Below are 11,941 nucleotides of genomic sequence, written 5' to 3'. Positions count from 1 at the left end.
CTTTTGCACAGCTGAGAGTACCACAAACAGAGCAAACAGCCCTCAGAATGGGAGAAGATTTCCACATATTATGAATCTGACAAAAGCCTGATAAATAGAATCTATAGAGAATTCAAATTAAACAATAAGAAAAGTACAAACAACCCTCTCTATATGTGGGCAAGAGACTTGAACAGAAACTTCTCCAAGGATGACAGACAAATGGAAGAAAAAAATGCTCATCATCTCTGATCAACAGAGAAATGCAAATCAAAAACCACTCTAAGATATTATCTGACCCCAGTAAGATTAACTGGGGTCCCAGTTAATCCCACATCATAAAGTCCCCCAAACACCAGATGCTGGTGTAGATGTGGAGAGAAGGGAAAACTTCTACATGGATGGTGGGATTGCAAACTAATACAGCCTTTTGGAGAGAAGTATGGAGAACCCTCAAAGATCTAAATGTAGACCTTCCATTTGACCCTTCAATCCCATTACTAGGTATCTACCCAGAAGAACAAAAATCATTTTACCACAAAGACATTTGCACTTTTTCTATTGCAGCTCAATTCATAATTGCCAAGTCATGGGAGCAACCTAAGTGCCCATCAACCCATGAATGGATCAACAAACTGGCATGTTGAATACTATGCAGCATGGAATAATAAACCGGCATGGAATATTATGCAGCCATTAAAAAGATGGAGACTTTACATCTTTTACATTTACCTGGATGGAGTTGAAATACATTCTTCTTAGTAAAGTATCACAAGAATGGAAAGATGAATATCCAGGGTACTCCATACTAGTATGAAATCAACATATAAACAATTACATGTTCCTAAGAACAAAAAAACACTATTATAGTTTGGGGGTAGAGGGAAGTGTGGGGGGAGAGGGGAGGATGTATGGCAGAAGGAGGGGGACATGAGGTGGGACCTCACCTAATGTGCATGTTGTGAGGGTGTATTAAACGCCCTCTGGGTGAGGGGCTCTTCTATAAAGGGAACTTTGCCCTGGAAGTGAGAACAATGTAACCTAATTATTGTAGCTTCATATTCATTTGAATAAAGTTTTTAAGAAAGTCCTTGAAAAAAATAAAGAAAAGGAGATGTAGGCAGCCATCAGGAAGATGGTGCTGTCTGGGATGGCAGCCAGAGTGCAGCTCAATGGCAGGAAACTTTCCCAGCAGGAAGCTGATAGGAGAGGGTCAACAAGGTGGTGGAAGAGGACCGGTAGATGTGTGTTAGTCCATACAGGCCTGGAGTGTCATTTCTCAGCCGTAGGAGGCTGGGTAAAGATGTCGTGGAGACGGAGGCCTCCTGAAGACACTGAATTTTGACACCAGGTGCACTTTGACACGTCTTATGATGCTATTTTGACCCAAGGGAGACAAAATTTTACCATTGTAACACAGCATCCCAAGGATAGACTAGACATTAAGGAGCAGTAGAAACTGTTCAATGGCTCACTTATTCAGTGCCCAGGAAGCAGGTGGTGAGCGTTCTTCACTCAGGAACTGTCACGGTGCAGCCCCCCCTCCCGTTTTTTGTAGAGACAGAATCTTTCTTTATAACCCTTGGTAGAGTGCTGTGGCGTCACAGCTCACAGCAACCTCCAACTCTTGGGCTTAGTCAATTCTTTTGTCTCAGCCTCCCAAGTAGTTGGGACTACAGGCACCTGCCACAATGCCCAACTATTTTTTTGTTGCATTTTGGCTGGGTCTGGGTTTGAACCCACCACCCACAGTATATGGGGCCGTACCCTACTGACTGAGCCACAGGTGCAGCCCCAGCCCCCCTTGTTTTAAATAAATGATGTCAGAGAAGGTGAGAGAGATTAAAGGCCTTCCACAAAGTCACAGTGGTACTAATCTTGGAGCTGCCACAACCTTTTTTTTTTTTTTTTGAGGCAGGGTCTTGCTCTGTCAGTGAGACTAGAATGTGGTGGCATCATCTTAGCTCACTGCAACCTCAGACTCCTGTGCTCAAGTGATCCTTCTGCTCCAGCCTCCAGAGCAGCTGGGACTACAGATGCCCACCACTATGCCGGGCAGATGTTTCTATTTTTTGTAGAGACAGGGTCTTGCTCTTGCACTGGCTAGTCTTGAACTCCTGGCCTCAAGCAATCCTGCTTCAGCCTCCCAGAGTGCTAGGATTATAGGCTTAAAGCCACTGCACCTGGCCTATTCTTGTTTTAAAACAACTTCCAAGGTTCCCCCACCCCTCCACCCCCGAGACAGAGTCTTACTATGTCACCCTCTATAGAGTGCCATGTGTCACAGCCCACAGCAACCTCAAACTCTTGGGCTTAAGTGATTCTCTTGCTTCAGCTTCCTGAGTAGCTGGGACTACAGGTGCCCGCCACAATGCCCAGCTATTTTTTTGTTGCAGTTGTCACTGTTGTTTAGTAGGTCCAGGCCAGGCTTGAACCCTCCAGCTTCCGTGTATGTGGCCAGCGCTCTACTTGCTGAGCTATAGTCATGGAGCCAACTTCCCAGGTTTTATCCCACTCCTCTTTGGCCGTACCACATGCATCAACTCATTTGTCAGTGGGGTGTAGGTGAAAGAACCTGAAACCCCAAACTGGGCAGATCTCAGGCAATGGTTGCTCTGGAGGCAATTGGCATGTTTTTGAAAGCTGAAAGCCAATATTTCTTTCCAATTGCCTGGTCAATGATGCCATGCTGGTGGCTGGAAATTGGCCGTGGTGAGAGTATTTACACCATAATAATTGGCAAAGGCTACAAATCAGGGCACCCCATGCCCTGCCCAAGAGCCACTTGTACAACACCACACCCTTGGATCTAGGTTGGAATTACTGCCCTGTCACTGGTCAGCCACAAGACCCTGGTCACAGTCCTGGTTCTGACAAGTGCCAGCTGGGATAGTGGGTGAAACTCTTGATTTCCTAAACAACAGTTCTGCTGTCTGGAATGAGGCTAATAAGACTAGTGAGAGGTCAGCTTGAGATGATGCATGTCACATTCTTAGCACGGGGTTTGGCTCAGCCAATGATAGCCATGATTTGATTCTGGGGTTGTAATTACCTGTATAATTTAGCCTCCCTCCAACCAACCCCCCCCCCACACACACACAAAAACTGTCATTGAAGTTGAGAAGCTCTGATTGTTCTAATCTGTTCTCCCTTTCCTCCAGGGAGATTCATGAACTCTGTGTCGGCTTTAAGCCAACAGCTACCCCCACCTTGACCGTGCAAGGCTTCTCCACATCCACCTCCCCAGGCACCAAGCAGGGGCCACATAATGTGTTTTTGCTCTTTCAATTTTCCATTTTCCAGGCCAGGACAAATCAACAGAACTTCCCAAACACTCTGCAAAGACAGCAGCCACACAGCACCGTGGGGAATAGCCAGCCGGTGCAAAGAGGCAGGATGCACCAAGGCTGGGGAGGGGGTGGCCGAAGTGAGAGTATTTGCAGCTTCATCAGCACCTCCTCACACATCCCGCATTAAATCATGATCAGAGTAATTGCCTCCCCTCTCCCCACAGTTTAACTTGGGGACAGTGACAGATCCTTGTAGAGTTTTTCCAGCTGAGGTCATTCTTCCTGAGATCTGCCTTGGTCCCAGCTAACACACAGTGTTCCACCAGCACCCAGAACTCCACTAGGAGGAATTGGGGTTAGTTTGGTGATAGCGGTTCAAAGGCTCATTTATGTGAATATCTGGCAAAGATCCCAGGCCACATGGAGGCCTTTTAAATTGGGTACATGGTGGAAACTCAAGCCCTGTAGGTGCTTCCTACCTGCAGAGAGTGAGTCCAGCTGTTTAGGGGACTGAATATGAAGCCCCTGGAGGGGATAGAGCAAGCATTTACTCGAGTCTTCTCGTCCGCTGACTAGCTGAGGTTGTCTCGGCCAGGCCCACACTGCTCAATCCTGTGAGTCTGTGGCTGAGGGGACAGGCAGACCGGGAGCCTCTCTCTGACATGTACCAAGCACTAGTGGTGGCTGGAGCCCGAGCCCCTGCCATGTGGTGAGTGTGACATGTGGAAATCTGGACAGGGTCAATTTTGTGCTTGAGCAACTGACGGTCTAGAGGGGAAGAAGCTAACATGGGGTAAGACGCTCTGCTACCGTATTTCAATTTTGTTTCTTTTTTGTTTCCTTTCTTTGAAATGAACATACACTGAGAGTCTGGTGTGCCGAGCGCGGTGGTCGGCACTTTACACGCTTCTTACTTGCTCCCTGCAAGGCAAGGGTGGGCATGAGGCCCATTGTCTGGTGAGGGGCCTGACCCAGCGGCACTGACCCAGAGACATTGACCAGCAACACCGACCAGTGACACAGACCAGGGGCACTGACCAACGACACTGACCAGGGGCACTGACCAACGACACTGACCAGCAGCACTGACCCCGGGGCACTTGACCCAGCAGCACTGACGAGTGCCTCCTTTAAAAGGGCACTAATCCTATTCCTGGGGCACTGACCCAGGGACACTGACCAGGGGCAGGCCACCAAGCAGGAGGTCAGCCTCGTTCCATTCCCCACCCCTGCTCTGTCCCTTTGGGGGGGGCAGGTCACTGCTCAGAGGTATGTTTTGTTTTCCACTCTGCATTAATCAATTCTATGTAAATTTTCAGATGAAAACAGTATTTTTCCATGAATGGTGAAAGCATGATGAGAAAGTATCTTGAAAATTGCTAAGTATTACAAAGATGGCATCTTGAATGACATCGTTAGACATTACTGCACCAAGTGTTACTGTTCCTTCTTGTTAGAATGTGGTAAGTGCGTCTTAAAATTGCTTTCTGGGATTTTTTTTTTTTTTTTTTGAGACAGAGCCTCAAGCTGTCCCCTTGGGTAGAGTGCCGTGGCATCACAGCTCACAGCAACCTCCAACTCCTGGGCTTAAGTGAGTCTCCTGCCTCAGCTTTCCAAGTAGCTGGGACCACAGGTGCCCGCCACAACGCCTGGCTATTTTTTTGGTTGCAGCCATCATTGTTGTTTGGCGGGCCCGGGCTGGATTCGAACCTGCCACCTTAGGTGTATGTGGCTGGCACCTTAGCCACTTGAGCCACAGGTGCCAAGCCTCTGGGATTTTTTTTTTTTTGTGCAAAGACTGGCTTGGGGATATGTGGGAAAGGAAAGAAAGAAAAATATTTCTCTGACTAGCTCCTCCAGACAGGATATCTAGATCTTACATAGTTGGTAATTGAGCTACATCTAGACAGAAATAAGCCTCATTCAAAGGCAATTTGCTTTAAAAAAAATGCTGCTGACCAGGTGGACACAAGGATCTTGACCCTCATTGTCAAGCAGAACCTGCTGTATCTCATATTTGATACAAAAGTTAACAGAAGCCATTTAACTCACCAGGGGCACTCACCAGCGACACTGACCAGGGGCACTGACCCTGGAAGAATTCCACAAGGGTTATTAGATCTTACCCCTAGAAGGGGAACTAGAGCCTATTTAAAGGAAATTATGGAAATATTCAGATGTAACAAACTAATTATTGAATATTAAACTATTTTAAAATGTTTTCTGCGTTTCCTGTTTCCTCCACTGTTCGGGGAACAATGAGTCCTCTGTAGAAGCTGTACACATTGCTTTTGTCTTTATTGCTGAAACGCAGTGAGGTAGGAAGGACTCACTACTTGTGCTTGGCTTGGAGTATTCAGAGCAGAGCCTACAATGAACCACAGAGGACTGGTCTCTTGGCCTGTTGGAGAGAAAAAAACAATACTGTCAGCCACCCTCTAGTCAAAATAGTGAGGGACGACATACCAGCCAAGGGAGAGGTCATGGGGAGTGAGTAGTCACAGGGCAGGGCAGGCCTCTTGGGCCCAGAGAGAGTTGGCCAGAGCAGGTGAATCAGAGAGATGGGGAATGAAGGGTGAGTTGTGGGAAGGAGGTTAGCTGTCCCCCAATGGACAGTCAGCTGCATATTTGGCTGCCCTGCAATGGGGAAGCTGGGAGGGGTCAAAGAGCTCTGTGTGGGAAAGAAGGAGGTCAGGGTCTGTTCTGAGCCCACCCTAACCCCTGTGGCTAACAGCAAGGGAGGGAAGAGGGGATGGATGACTCTGTGAGGAGGAGCAGGCGTGGGGGAGCTCCACTCATGCAGTTCTGGCCTCTCAGAGTGATAGGGACTGGTGACAAGTTGCTTCTTTGATCTTAAATAGTACCTTTTCCCTGTGTCCTCAGGTGGCACCTGGGACCTCCTTTAAAAGGGCACTAATCCTGTTCCTGAGGGCTCTCATCTGAAAACCTAATCACCCCCAAGGCCCTGCCTCTTAATGACATCACACCACAGGCGAGGAAGTCAACAGATGCATTTAAGGGAGACACAAAGATTTATCCCTAACACAGTGGAAATTAGGTTGGGGCCATTTAGCTCAGAGAATGTCTCCCAGCTTAGATCACAACAGGGCCCCTGGGGACTGGCTGGCAGTGAGTCCACGTGGGTGCCTGGTCGGAATCTCAAAGGTGAGCACATTCAGACAGAAATTGCTCCTCCTAGACAGAAATTGCTCACCAAGATGCTATAGTGTCCCCACTCCTGGGTTGCCTACACCTTCCTACCTCTGAGGCAGAGGTTGCAGCCCTCTGGAGCTTGCCCAGGGCTGGAAGACTTTTCCCTCTGAGTGGTGGCTGGAAAGGTCCCCACTGAGGCTGTTGTGACCAGCAGTCCTGCAGAGGTCAAACTGTGCTGTGTGGGCCTCGGGACTTGAGGCTTCACCACGGGAGGCTGCTTTGGCAGGATGCTTGTGAAAGGCAAATCTGGGCATGTTCCATGAGCTGCTTTGATTTGGTGAGTATTTTCCTTGGTTCGTCACCAAGTACAGCCTGCCTTGAGGTGAAGGAAAACCGATTTGTTAACAATTCTCTGGCACAAGGGGCCAGCTAGGGGAAGAGTCTAGGATCAGAGTCCCAGGGCAAGACTACGGGTGGGTGGGAGCCCTCGTCCAGGCCCCGGGCATTGCCTCCCCATCTTCCTGATACTAGACAGTCACCTTCAACCCTTCAAATCCTGCCACAGTGCCTCCTTCTCCTGGAAGCCTTCCTGACTATTTCCACCTCATTACCAACACTTTCTCCATGGGTGGGATGTGTGCGCCACACCAATGAGTAGGTTTTACACTTAGTAGCACCTGTAGTCCCAGCTACGTGGGAGGCCGAGGCAAGAGAATCACTGAAGCCCAAGAGTTTGAGGTTGCTGTGAGCTGTGATGCCATGGCTGACACTCTATCCAGGCTGACAGCTTGAGACTCTTTCTCAGAAAAAAAAAAAAAAAAAAAAAGATTGTGCAGTCCTGGTTTTTGTTGTTGTTGTTTGTTTTTGAGACAAACTTTGTTTTAAAGTGCTCTGCTCCAGAGGCACTGGGATGGATGTTTTCTAAGTCCGGGGCATCTTTTTGGTTGCTTTAGTTTTCTAGGTTTTTAAAAATAGACTTTTAAAAATAGTAGTGTTAGGCTCACATCAAAATTGAGAGGAAAGTACAGATACCTCCCATATGCTGCCCCAGCCTCCCCCCGTCAGCACCCCCGTCAGAGTGGGGCATTTGCCACCCTCTGTGTGATCATGGGGAGGCCGCCTAATCTCTCTGACCCTCATACTTTCCATCTGTGAAATGGGGAGAATGATAAGATGTACTTTATAGAGTTGTGTTGAATGGTGAATGTGCTATTATAGAAAGTAGCACAGAGCCTCACACCTAGGGAACACTTAGGAAAGATTAGTGAGGTGACAATCATGACTCTATTTTCATTTTGAAAGAATGAGTGAAAGAATGACCAAAGCCCATCAGTCCAAAGAATTGCTGAGCTTGGGCAGGACAGCCGACATTGTTCTTCAGTACCAAGAAGCATGAGGTTGGCAGTGAGAATGCCTCCTCTCATTGGTCAACTACACATGTTTTTCCTAAAATAAATGCTTAGGAGCTTTGAAACAATGGGCAGAAAAGTTTGAAATAAACCATTCAGGGCTGGGCAAGGTGGGTCAACCCTGTGATCCCAGCACTCTGGGAGGTGAAGGTGGGTGGATTGCCTGAGCTCATGGGTTTGAGACCACCCTGAGCCAGAGCGAGACCTTGTCTCTAAAAATAGCTGGGTGTTATGGTGAGCGCCTGTAGTCCCAGCTACTTGGGAGGCTGAGGAAAGAGTTTAAGGTTGTTGTATTAATTTTAACTGTGATGCCATGGCACTCTATTGAGTGACAAGGTGAGACTCTGTCTCAAAAAAAAAAAAAAAAAAAGGCAGCACCCGTAGCACAGTGGTTGCCACACCAGCCACATATACCAACACTGGCGGGTTCAAATCCAGCCCAGGCCAGCTAAAGCAACAATGACAACTGCAACACAAAAACAGCCAAGCATTGTGGTGGGCACCTGTAGTCCCAGCTACTTGGGAGGCTGAGGCAAGAGAATCACTTAAGCTCAAGAGTTTGAGGTTGCTGTGAGCTGCTACGCCACAGCACTCTACCCAGGGTCACCTAATGAGACTCTGTCTCAAAAGAAAAAAAAAAAAAAAAAGAAAAAACCAACCAGGCCATGGTGGCAGGTCAGTGAACCTGAACCTCCAAAGCAAGTATTCAGTTGGAAAAACATACAATGAACAATGTAAGAATTAACTTTAGAGATGAAGAAAAATCACCTAATTTGGGGACTTTACCCGGGAATCAAGCTTGAATATCGGCAATGGGTCAGCTTTTTAACAGAAAGGCCGGTTCCTGTGTCATTCACTCACTTTCTCAATGTGAGCCAAGGCCAGTCTGGGGTTGGCATCGTTCCCTATACCATTAACACAGCTAATGAAAGATTGGAGCAGGCCCAAAGCAAAAGCTTGTTTAGAGCACTTCCTATCTACTTCATCGGCATAAACATGTATTATGGGTTTGGGCTATTTTCCAAGTTGGGGTACATGATGATAAACAACAGGTTTTTTTTGGTGAGTACAATTTTAACTGGGTACTTTGCAAAACACAATTTAAAAAAATTCGAACAAACTATTAAGTGGAAAAGTTAGAGACATAAAGAATTGTCTGTGGTTATAAAAATGTTTTCCACTAAGCTTCTTGTTTATATCTTGATGTTAGGAAAGACCTGCTCAGCTACAGTTTTGACTAGTAACCTGTGCTTCCCATAGATCTGGGGCTTTCTTTCATAGACTATCAATAATTATGCAACTTATTTTAAGGGTAAAAGAGGAAAGTGAAAAGTTCAAGAAATCAATAATTAGCTGGCCTGCATTTGCTGAGAAATTCAGAACAATGTTCATGGCTAAAATTTACAAAGTAAATCCACATAATATGAAGAAGTAAATTAGCCCAGAATGACAAAAAGAAAGGATGGTTCCCATGTAACCTCATAAATTTCTTGCTCGATGCATTTCAAGTCTCTGATTTCTAATAAAATTCTCATGAGAACATAGTATTGCTCCATAAAAACTCCTGAACTCTCCCCCTGAGAACTGGCTGGTTTATAAGGGCACATGGGTTCAAAGCTATGGTTTATTTATTAAAAATTTCTCAGTAAATATATCATGGTCCACTGGATAGCACCCCGCAATTGTGGAGAGGCCATGTATCATTGCTGCTGTCCCCAAGTACGAAGAAAAACAAGAAGCACGTCAGTAACTCTCTGAACCAAAAAAACCCCTGAAACCTTTTATTTTTCTAAGCAAAGTTCTAAGCTTCTTTTGCTTACCTTTGACCCAAAGGGAGCTCGTTCGTGGGAATCTCACATCAGCTTTATGGAGGTGTGAGCATTCTTGCCCTCATGCCCGCGGGGTTGATTAGGAGTCCAGCAAAGCCAAGAAGGGAAGCTTGGCTTTCTTCCTGTCTCTGCGGTGAGCTGGGCACGTCCTGAGGAACATGGAAAGCAGAAAGGCAGCTGGCTGGGCACCGTCAGTGCTTTTGGGAGATTTCAAAAATTCTGTGGAAAAGATGTGTCTGGACACGTAGTCAAGGAGACAGTGAATTCATGGCGCCCTCACTTCCACACACGCTGCCACCTGGGAAACTTGTTCACTCACTGTGTTTTCCATCAGGGCCAGACCTGTGGCTAACTAAGTGTTTCATCTCACCCAATCCCATGTGTCATACACAAGGCTGCACCCTTGCAGAGAGAGGGGGAACTTCGTACAGAGAGGTTAAAGTGACTTGCTGAAGTTACACATCTCATCAGGGACAGAGCAGGAAACTGAACCTATGGCTGTTGCACAAGACCAGACTTTGAGGGAGATGTCCTGCCAAGGAGGGTGGCGTGAGAACCTGGGAACCACTCTTGTGTTGGCCCTGCTCACATGGGATCCTTTTCAAACAAGCCTGAGGGTATGGAGTGGACATGAGCAGAGCATCTGTCAGGGGCTAGAAGCTGCACCAGTGTGGCTGCAGTGGGCGGCCCACGAGGAAGGGAACAGGCTTTCCTGGAACTTTCTGCTACTGGGCCCAGATGCTCAAGAACAGGACTTGGCATTTCCAGTACCAGAATAGGCCTTGGCACCCAGAGGTGCTTAATTGGAATAGGTTTGGCCCATGGCTGAGAGAGAAAGCATAATTTTAAAAAATGGTAGTAGATTTTAATTTTTAAAGGAGTTTCGGGTTTACAGTACAATTGAGAGGAAGGTACAGAGATTTCCCATTATACTTACTGGCCCCCACCCCGTAGCCTCCCCCATTATCAATATCCCTGACCGGAGTGGTCACAGTGGATCAACTGATGAGCCTACGCTGACATTGTCGTTATCCATAGTTTACATTACAGGTCACTCTGGGTACTGCACATTCCGTGAGACTGGACAAATGTATAATGACCCGAATCCACAGTTACAGTGTCATACAGCTGTCCCACAGCCCTCCAAATCCTCTGCTCTGTCCTGTCCTCCCTCCATCCTCCCCTAGACACCCTGATCCTTTGCTGGCTCCATAGTTCTGCCTCTTCCTGAATGTCCTGCTCCTGGGGTTGTAATCACACACTATACAGTTTTTCGGACCCCCTTCTTTCGCAAATGAATAATATGCATTTAATTTTCTTCCTGTCTTTTCACGGCTTGGGGGCTCACTTTTTAGCGCTGTTAACATCCTTCCCTGCTGAGGGGGGCCTAATTTTCACCTCAAAGAAATGAAAAGTTCATCCTAGATTTGTGGAATTGAGAGCTGGACGTGGGACACCCTAGCCCTGCAGGCCTGGTCTGGAATTCACCGCCCCTGAAGAGAAGCAGGAGATAACCTCTTTTTCTCAATGACAACAGCAGCAGGAGCCTGATTCGTGTGTTTCCCAAAGCAGACCGAGGCACTGTGCTGCCCCGGCTGAGCAAGCTTAGCTGCCCGGGTTTTCCATCCACGCTGACTTCACGGGCGAGGGAATTTGCTGAGAAAGTGGAAGGCTGTGTATTCCTTTCTATGGAAGATGGTAACTGCATTAGAACACCTAATGATCTCCATGAACCCTGCAACACACGGCTCCAAGCAGGTCAGCCCGGCAGCTTCCTGAGAAAATGCAAAATTCCGTGCACGTGCTAAGTTTTTCACAAGTCCCGCGTGTGGTGACTGAAATCACCCCGCCGAGTTTATACCTAAAAGGACAGGAAATGGAGCTGCTGGGAGCCGGCGGCCCGGCAGCGCACGAGCGCCACCTGGCGCCCGCGACGGGCAGCCGTGCGCCCAGCTCCGGAGTCCGCGGGGCTGCAGCTGGGAGCTGTGGCCCGTAGGTGATAGGTCACATCAGCTTTCGCGCTTAAAGCAACCGAATGTGAAATATACTCCACTCCATCACCTACGCCGATTTGAAGAATGTCTTCATTATGAGAATTTGCAGATGTCAGTGTGATGCTGTTCTCTACAAAGAGTTGTCTTTTGGGCTTGGCGCCTGTGGCTCAAGTGGCTAAGGCACCAGCCACATACACCTAAGGTGGAGGGTTCGAATCCAGCCCCGGCCCGCCAAACAACAATGACCAAAAAAAAAAAATAGCCAGGCGTTGTGGCGGGCGCCTGTG

The sequence above is a fragment of the Otolemur garnettii genome, unplaced genomic scaffold (assembly GCF_000181295.1).
Source record: "Otolemur garnettii isolate 467f Iridium unplaced genomic scaffold, OtoGar3 scaffold00114, whole genome shotgun sequence".
NCBI classification, from domain to species: domain Eukaryota; kingdom Metazoa; phylum Chordata; class Mammalia; order Primates; family Galagidae; genus Otolemur; species Otolemur garnettii.
Note: the sequence above shows the minus strand (reverse complement) of the source record.